The following is a 9,401-nucleotide window of genomic DNA, read 5'->3' as shown; positions in this document are numbered from 1 at the left end:
TTGGGCTGGGGTCCCCTGCGAAGGGGGGACGTTACCCTCGCGTGTAGGCGTCAGCCCTCCGGAAACCGAGGGCCGAGCAGAGCAGGGTGGGGGCGCTGCCACGGCTGGGGGTGGGTCCCGGGCAGCGCTGAGCCGGACGGGCCTGTGCCCCACAGGCCTGGGGGTGAGCTTGGCAGCCGCTCAGCTCCCACCTCCGCTTCGGATTTCATCTCTCAGACCAGTCCGTCCTGCCTCCCCCGCAGGGGGCTCCCTGAGGCTGAGCCTTGGGAGGAGCATCGTCCCTTTGCCCGGCACGCCCTCCATCCATCCATCTGGGCTCCAACACCACCTCCCTGACCCATGTCTGTGTTCGGGCGCGCGGTCAAGGGCTCTTGTCTGCGCACTTTGGAACTCCGCACAGCAGGCACACAACACAGTCGAGTCAGCGCGGCCGCACGCACCATGTTCGCCAGCTTCAGTATGGCTATGGGAGAGTTTACCTTCTGGGCCTAGCTGGGGCTGAGGCTGCAAGTCCCCACGTGCCTGGAAGCCTTCTTGCAACAGGGTGTCTGCTGCTGCTTCCACTCAGCTCCAGCAGGTGGGCATCAGGAGTGTGGCCACTGAGGCCAGTCCCTTCTGGAAGGTCACTCAGTGTGCCTGCAAGCCCTGAGAGGTATGTGCTCTTTTCAGGCCCCCTGACCCATGTACAGACGTGACCCGTTTGTGGTTGGACATTCACACAGCTGGCCTGTCTGTCTGTCTGTCTGTATGTGGGTCAACACAGCTTGGGCTGGTCATCAAAAGATTCCGTAGCTGGAAGGCAGAGGACCGACCAGCTAGAGTGCCAGAAAGGAGACAGAGAGGTCTGTGGAGGGTCTTCCTTGAGCATTCTGCAGAATAGAGAGCCCAGAAATAAACCACATACATGGTCAACTGATAGTCTAGGCTGCCAAGACCACGCTGGGGCAAAGATCTTTTCAACAAATGGTGAAACGGGAAAACGGGACATCCACATGCAAAAGAATGAAGCTGGGCCCTTACCTTACACCTTATATAAAATTAAAGTGGATCAAGGACCTAAAACTATAAAACTCTTAGAAGAAAACGTAGGGCACAAGCTTCATGACATTGGACTTGATGATTTTGATATGAGACCAACGGGATGGACAAAAGACAGATTGCACCTCATGAAAATTTTTAAAATTTGGGGATCAAAAGACATGATCTACAGAGTAAAAAGCCAACCCACAGAATGAGAGGAAATATTGCAAATTATACATCTGATACGGGATCGATATCCAGAATAGAGAACGAAAACTAAACAGAAAAGCAAACAACCCAATTCAAAAGTAGGCAAAGGACTCCAGTAGACATTTATCCAAAGAAGATGCACAAATGGCCAATAAGCACATTTAAAATTGCTCAACATCAATAATGAGGGAAATGCAAATTGAAACTACAATGAGTTACCACTTCACATCCGTTAGGAGGGCAACTATAAAAACAAAAATGTTGGCATGGATGTGGAGAAACCGGAACGCTTGCACATTGTTAGTAGAAATAGAACATGTGCAGCCATTGTGGTGGATACTACAGTGGTTTCTCAAAAAGAATTACCAAGTGATCAGCAGGTCCATTTGTGAGTGTATACACAGAGGAGTTGAAAGCAAGATCTCCGAAGGGATATTTGTACACCCGTTTGTAGCAGCGTTATTCACAATAGCCAAAAGGCAGAAGCAACCCATAAGCCCATTGGTGGATGAACAGATGAACAAAATGTGGTCTGCGTGTACAAGGGAGTATTATTCAACCTTAAAAAGGAAGAAAATTCTGACACATGCATATAGTTGAATCTTGGGGACATTATGCTGAGTGACATAACGCCAATCACAAAAAGACAAATACTGCTCAATTACACTTTTATAAGGTACTTAAGAGTCATCAAAATCAGATAGTAGGATGGTGGGTGCCCGTGTCTGGGGAAGGGGAACAGGGAGTTAGTGTTTAATGGGGACAGAGTTTCAGTTTTGCAAAATGAGTTCTGGAGATGGTGGTGATGGTAGTTCGTTATTAATATATTTAATACCGTTGAGCTGTACACTTAAATTGTTAACATAGTAGGTTTTTCATTAGGTGTGTTTATTTTAAAGATTTTATTTTATTTTTTTTAAAGACTTTATTTATTTGACAGAGAGAGACACAGCGGGAGAAGGAACACAAGCAGGGGGAGTGGGAGAGGGAGAAGCAGGCTTCCCCCTGAGCAGGGAGCCCGATGCCAGGCTCGATCCCAGGATCCTGGGATCATGACCCAAGTCGAAGGCAGACATTTAACAACTGAGCCACCCAGGAGCCCCTTAAAGATTTTACTTTTAAGTAATCTCTGCACCCAACATGGGACTCAAACCCACAGCCCCGAGGTCAAGTCACACACTCCAACTGAGGTAGCCAGGCGCCCCATGTTATGTGTATTTTAACACAACAAAATGGGGCGCCTGGGCGGCTCAGTTGGTTAAGCGTCTGCCTTCGGCTCAGGTCACGATCCCAGGGTCCTAGAATTGAGCCCCGCATCAGGCTTCCTGCTTAGTGGGGAACCTGCTTCTCCCTCCGCCTGCTGCTCCCCATGCTTGTGCTCCCAATCTCTGTCAAATAAATAAAAAATAAAATAAAATCTTTAAAAAAAAACAATTAAAAAAATGTGAGACTATAGGACACAAAGAGGTGTACGTCATAGTCCTTTCCTCTAGGGCAGAGTCCCAAGGCCAAGTTCTTCAAGGGGAAATTCTGTGCCCCCTACCCTATGGCCCGTGACATCTGGATGAGCCCTTCTCTTAAGAAACCCTGCTGTCTGAAGTCCCCAGTCCCCCCATGGAGTAAGTGGTCCCTGAAGGGAGCCAGGTAGGCCTCTCATCAGTAGGGCCCCTGCCTCCTGTAGGGGAGGGGTGGCTACAGATACCAAGAGCCTTGGTTAGGGACGGCCTCGTGGCCCCTGCGCTGTCCCCAGCAACCGCTATGGGGTGTCCAAGAGCTGTGCCTGGCACGGCCTGCAGCTGCAGGAGAGGCCCTAGAACAGAGGTTCACCTGTCCGTGCCCAGCCCCCTTCCCTGCTGGCTGAAGGGGGCTGAGCCACCTTCCTCAGACCCCTGGCCCCTTGCCCATGGGATAAATTGTTGACTGAGCTCCCTGTGGGGTCTCCAGGTTGAGGAAGGGCCAGAGGCCAGGAAGGACAAAGGGAGTGGGGGACAGGAGGACCTGGCACCTGAGACGCTGTCAGGCTGAGCCCTTTTTTGTAGATCCCAGGGCAACCCCCGGGAGCTCAGCAGCGGCTCTTTTGCAGGGAGGTGCCAGTCAGGGTTCCTGAGTGCACCCTTGTCTACTCAAGAATATATGCCTGATCCTGCTTCCTCTCTACCCTCCTAAGTACTCTAGATAACCTTGACCATCAATACCACATCAGGATCACAAGCTGAGCTTGTACTTTCTCTGCCTCTTAACTCTGTGACCTTGGACAAATTACTTAGTTGCCTTCTCCCGACTGTAAAGTGGGGCAATGGTACTAGAGCCACCCCACAGGGCTAGGATTGTGTGCATTCAGCGGACTAACACATGCAGTGCTCAGAATGAGTGTGGCACTCAGGAAGTCCTCAGCATGCCAGCATTCACCACCATCACCACCATCATCATCACCATCACCACCTTCACCAGCTTCACCATCACCACCATCACCATCATCATCACCACCTTCACCAGCTTCACCATCATCACCATCACCACCATCACCACCATCATCATCACCACCATCCCCATCACCACCATCGTCACCAGCTTCAGCTTCACCATCATCACCATCACCACCTTCACCGGCTTCATCATCATCACCATCACCACCTTCACCAGCTTCACCATCACCACCATCACCACCATCACCATCATCATCACCATCTTCACCAGCTTCACCATCATCACAATCACCACCATCATCATCACCACCTTCACCAGCTTCACCATCATCACCTTCACCACCATCACCACCATCATTATCACCACCATCATCATCACCACCTTCACCAACTTCACCATCACCACCATCACCACCATCACCATCACCACCATCATCATCACCACCTTCACCAGCTTCACCATCATCACCTTCACCACCATCACCACCATCATTATCACCACCATCATCATCACCACCTTCACCAGCTTCACCATCATCACCATCACCACCATCACCACCATCACCAGCATCATCACCATCATCATCATTGTTACATTGTGGCTCCAGGTCATATGGCTAGATTTACATCCTGAGCTGGTGACAGGAAGCTGCACTGAAACCACCCCAATCTCATACGGGTCCGCATTTAGGCCACACAGGCAGGCAATGGTGGCCAGCTGCATTTGGTTGGTGTCTGTGCGTAGCAGCCCCTGCCCATTCCCCAGCACACCCTGCAGGCCCACCTCAGACACAGGTGAATGAGGCCCTGAGATGTGGGGCAGTGCCGCCTTCCAGGGGACCCTCCGCCTCCTCCTCCCACAGAAGCTGTTTCTGGGTCAGGCGGGGCCAGGCCAGTGTGAAATGCATTGTGTGTGGAAGGGAACCAGCCCCAAACCAGGAAACCCTCCTTCCGGGCCTGGGGCGGGGGCCAGGGTGAACGGCAGGTCAGGGCCAACTAGACCTGGCCAGGAGTTGCGCCACCAGGCCCTCTAGCCTGCCCTTCATTCTCTTGAGAGAAGGCCTGGCTCCCTTCCCCGGGGCCACCACCAACCAGGTCCTGTCACTATAGCCTCCCAGCCTGACTCCGGACTGCCCTCTGATCTCAGACATGGGCAGTCACTGGCCCTCCCCAATCTCGATGAGGGTCAAAGGAGGTCATGGTGGGCATGCAGCCCCACCATACGGCTCGACATCACTGCCCCTGGGCTTAGGGCCTCTGGCATCATTACTCAGACTGTCAGTGCCTCGGGGAGCCTGGGAGGGCCGGGGCAGCACCCCGTCTCACTTGATTTTACCTTATTTTATGATCTCATTTTGTCATTTTATTTTATTATTTCACTCTTTTACTTATATGTCCATTTATTTCACTTTATTTCAGATATTTTACTTTATTTTGTCATTTTACTATTTTACTTTAGATTTTCTTTATTGAGATGTAACCCACATGTGTTAAAAAGTACAACTACAGATCCTGAGTGTTTCCCCATGGATGTTTGCACCCGTGCGCACCTAGGTAGGCAGAGCTTCCTGATGACCAGGCAGTGCTGGGGCCAGTCCCCTCCCCCACCTGACTCCCAGGAGGTTCCTGCAGGCCTCTTCCCAGGATGTAGCTGGAGGCACTCGGGAGGGCCAGCTGACAAGGGGCAGCCTCCAGCAGGGGGGACACTGAGCCCGGAGACGCGCAAGGCCGTCCATCTTCTGGCCCCACCCCTCCCATGGGCTGGCTACAGAGGACCGGGCCAGGTGACAGGAAAGGAGGCACTTCCGTCCAAGCACACACACAGCGTCCAGCTGGCTCACCGCCGCGCACACGGAGGGTTTGCCGGGCTGGCGGAAGGCCGGCGTGTTCCAGCCAGACCCGGGGGGGGGGCAGTTTCAGATTCCGTGGGAGAATGCTGCAGAGCACAGGTAGCAAAGGTAGGACGCTGCAGAGCACAGGTAGCGGAGCCCACTGGGGCAGAGGCCAGGGTCTGAGCCCACGCTGACTTCGGACCCCAGGCACAGACCGAGCCCTGTCGCAGGCGCCCCATCTCGAGGGCAGGGAGCACAGTAATCACGGCAAGGACCTGGGGGACCTGGGAAGGTCCTGTACTCCAGGGCCATGCCCTTACGCCTGGCCCGTCTTCCTCCTGAGCCTCCATTTCCCCAGCAGGAGGTGAGGCCATTCTCCCAACTGCAAGGGCGGAGGCCGGGGTTCCACGGGGGGGGGGCTAGGAGCCTGGTAAGGAGGGCGGGGGGAGTGAAGCTGGCCCCGCACCACACCTGGGCTGGGCTTAGACTCGAGGGGACATGGGGCACGCTTGCACCCACCCTTTTGCTGCTGCCCCCCACCGCTGGACACAGGTCGGGGGCTCCCTGCCTGCCTGCCCGCCTGTTTGGGGGGTGACCCTGCAGCCGCTCCTGGGCCCCAGCTCGTCCTGCCCTTGGAGGAACGGGCAGCATGTGCAAGTTGGCAAACAGCCACCAGCAGCAGACCCCCCGGCAGTGGCGTCCCCAGTGCCCGGCCAGACAGCCGTGAGCAGGGAGCTCACCACCCGGCATTTCCACCGCAGGTTCGCAGCTCCCGCCTGCGCACCAGGGCCTGAGCGGCGCTGCCTCCTGGGCGGCGTCCTGACCACCGGCCTAGCACCCATCAGGGCCCCACAGGGGTCCTATGGCGGCCCTGAGAGGAGGTACGGCTGTGAGCCCATTTTACAGAGCAGGAAACAGAGGCTAAGGGGGAGGAAGTCACCCCCCACCCTGCCCAGAGTCACAGAGCTGGGGCGGGGGGGGGGGGGGGGAGTGAGGTAAACGCAGCCAGGCGGCCTCTGTGCTGGAGTATGGGGTGCATGCTGGGGTCTTAGGCACGGGCACCTGCAGGTTTGCAACCCAGTGACGCCCACTGTGGGCCCGAGAGGGACTGGACAGGTAGGTGGCCTGGTCCCCAGCCCCAGGCGCTGCCAGGGCGGGCTCTCTGGGCCCAGCCCTGCCACCAGCCCCTGCCGAAACACGCCCAGAGGCAAAGGTGTGCTCGCCCTCAAAAGCCAAGGTGGAGAGTGAGGGGATCCAAATTCCTGTCCCAGGCGCGTGGGCCTGGCCCGGGCTTGTCTCACTTGGCGGGGCCCCAGCTCCTCCGGGCGCGGGCAGCCGCACCCCCTCCCCCAGCCCTGCTCTGCAGGCGCTCTCGGCTCCTGAGTTCCTGGGGGTCCAGTACTGCCCCTCCAGCGGGCATGACCTTGTGCAAGTGGCTATGGGAAGGCGGCTGTGCGGTGCTCCTGGGCGCAGGGTGGACACTGGGCCCTGCAGTGTACAAGACCACGGTCCCCACCCCAGGGAGTTCATGACCCGCGGAAGGGGCCCAGGACAGAGGCTCTCACCCGGGGGTGGTTCCCCAGGAACCGTGCCAAGGTTGTCACCGCTGGGGGAAGAGAGGTGCTCCTGGCTGCTAGCAGGTGGAGGCCAGGGGCGCTGCTCCACAGCCCAGTGCCCAGGACGACCCCTGGGAGGCGTCAAGCCCAGGATGCCTGTTCTAGGGTTTTGAAGGGTGGTCGGGGAAGGCAGCGACCTCCCCGGGCAGCGAGGAGGGGGAGGACGGAGCCACAGGCGTGCTGGGCTGGGGGCAGGGCGAGGGGTAGGCCTGGGGAATTCCAGAAGGCTTCTCAGCTCCCGGCAGCCTCAGCCACATTCCTCCCCGGGGTGGGCAGGAGACGGGGCTCGGTGCATTCCTGGCCGAGATACAGCAGGCCTGCTGAGCGAGCCTAAGAGCCAGAGAGTGGTGCACGCCCTGCCCCTCTCGGCTCCCTGGGGCCGGGGCCTTGTTGCCGGGAATCGGGTGGACCTTTGCTGGCGAGCCTGTGGGCACACATCCTGAGGAGCAAACCGTCCAGGTGGGGAAGGAGCACCTTGCAAATGAAGTCAGGACTTATGAGTGCAGCGTGCTCAGCCGGGCCAGAGCCACAACGGGCAGGGTCACATACCGTTCCGATGGCCGTGCTCCCCTCTGCAAAATGGGCTTTTCGTGACAACAACGAGGCAGGAAAACACAATCAGCCCCGTTTACATGGGGGGCCAGGGAAGCCATGGCCCTGACGTCAGGGCGCACGGCCCACCCAGGAGGGAGCGTGGAGGCAGTGGGTCCGCCCGGGGCTCCCAGCCTGAGACTCCCCCACCGCTCCTGGCTGGCTCTGAGAGAAGGCTAAGGTGCGACCAGGCGTAGGGCCCAGACCACTCTCCAGAAGGAGCCTGGACTCCCAGTGGCCCCCAGCGGCCTGGCGGATCCAACAAGCCTCCCTGTGTTTACACTCCCCCCAGAGCTGCAGGACACATGTTTATAAATGTCGGAGCCCAAGGCAGACAGCGGCCTGGAGCGGAGCCCAGCCACCTCCACCACACCCCTGGGCAGGGGATGGCCCCGAGGGGTCCGGAGGGGCTCTCAACAGCCCACCCCTCTCTGCCCAGCCAGCCGTACAGGAGTTGGAGGCTGCAGGCGCTGTCCGGGGGGGCGCCTCCGTGCCTCCCCCACCTGTCTGGTGACCAAGAGCCCTCCTTGTATGAATCAGGGTGACATTAGATGGACGGGGTCACGGTGCATCTGGTGCATCTGGAGCACCAGTGACCCGAGGAGAGCCCCTGCTCAGGCCCCCTGGGGGATGTGTAGGGGTGAGGCCTGGGGCCCGGGGCTCATTTCACAGTCGGGCTGCTGGGGCGCCAGCAGCAGGCCCCCGGCACAGTGACCGGGGCCTGCACAGTGGGGCCCGTGGGGCACTCACTGGGGACGGGGTGGGGGGGCTGTGACTCAGCATCTCCGCAGAGGAGACCCAGTGGCATCTCATGCTCAGGCTGAGTCAGTCCACTGTTGAGGGTTGGGGGTTCGCCGCAGCCCTAAACACAGGCCCACAGGACCAGCTGGCGTGCGCATGCAGGCCACGGGGTTGGGGGTTGGTCCACGGGCACCCTGACGTGTCTCTGCCACCACCATCTGTACCTGAGGCCGTCCGGTCACCCATTCCTTCCCGTGCTGTGCCTCCAGGACCCCCTCTCAGCCTCCACGACCCTCTGGACTCCTGGGAAAGGCCCGTGGCCAAGCCGTCCCCCAAGCCCTCTCCTGGTCCCTGGGCGGCCTCCTCAAAGAGCCCGTGTCCCAGGATGTCTCCATTTTGTGGTAGGCATCACGACTTGGTGCTTTCCAGGCTGACCGGCATGCCTCGGCACACTGGCCACACGGCATCCCCCACTCGCCTGCACACAGGCATCACTGGTGCATGGGCCGCAATGTTTGTGGACACGTGCCTCCGTTTCTCCTGTGTACGTCCCACAGCAGAAGGGCTGGGTCCCATGGTCCCTGGGTCCCACTGGCGCGGGGCTTAGTCTGCGAGGAGGCCACCCCGGCTGCCATGAGGCACCGTGGCTGCAGAGCAAGGACTGCGCCATGGACCTCAGGCTGCTCTGGAGGTGCGCCAGGCTGGGCGCTGAGCTGGGACCCCGTCAGCCTGCCCGCCACGGGGCCTGCAGACGCAAGATAAATCACAAAATAATAAAACGAAATGAAGTAGGGCGCCTGGGTGGCTCAGTTGGTTCAGCAACTGCTTTCGGCTCGGGTCATGATCCTGGAGTCTCGGGATCGAGTCTGGCATCAGGCTCCAGGGAGCCTGCTTCTCCCTCCGACCCTTCCCCCTCCCATGTGCTCTCTCTCTCTCAAATAAATAAATAAATAAAATTAAAAAGA

The sequence above is a fragment of the Eumetopias jubatus genome, unplaced genomic scaffold (genome assembly GCF_037043125.1).
Source record: "Eumetopias jubatus isolate StellerSeaLion01/CBP00866 unplaced genomic scaffold, mEumJub1_p1.0 scaffold_9, whole genome shotgun sequence".
Lineage (NCBI taxonomy): Eukaryota > Metazoa > Chordata > Mammalia > Carnivora > Otariidae > Eumetopias > Eumetopias jubatus.
This window is presented reverse-complemented; position numbering follows the sequence as displayed.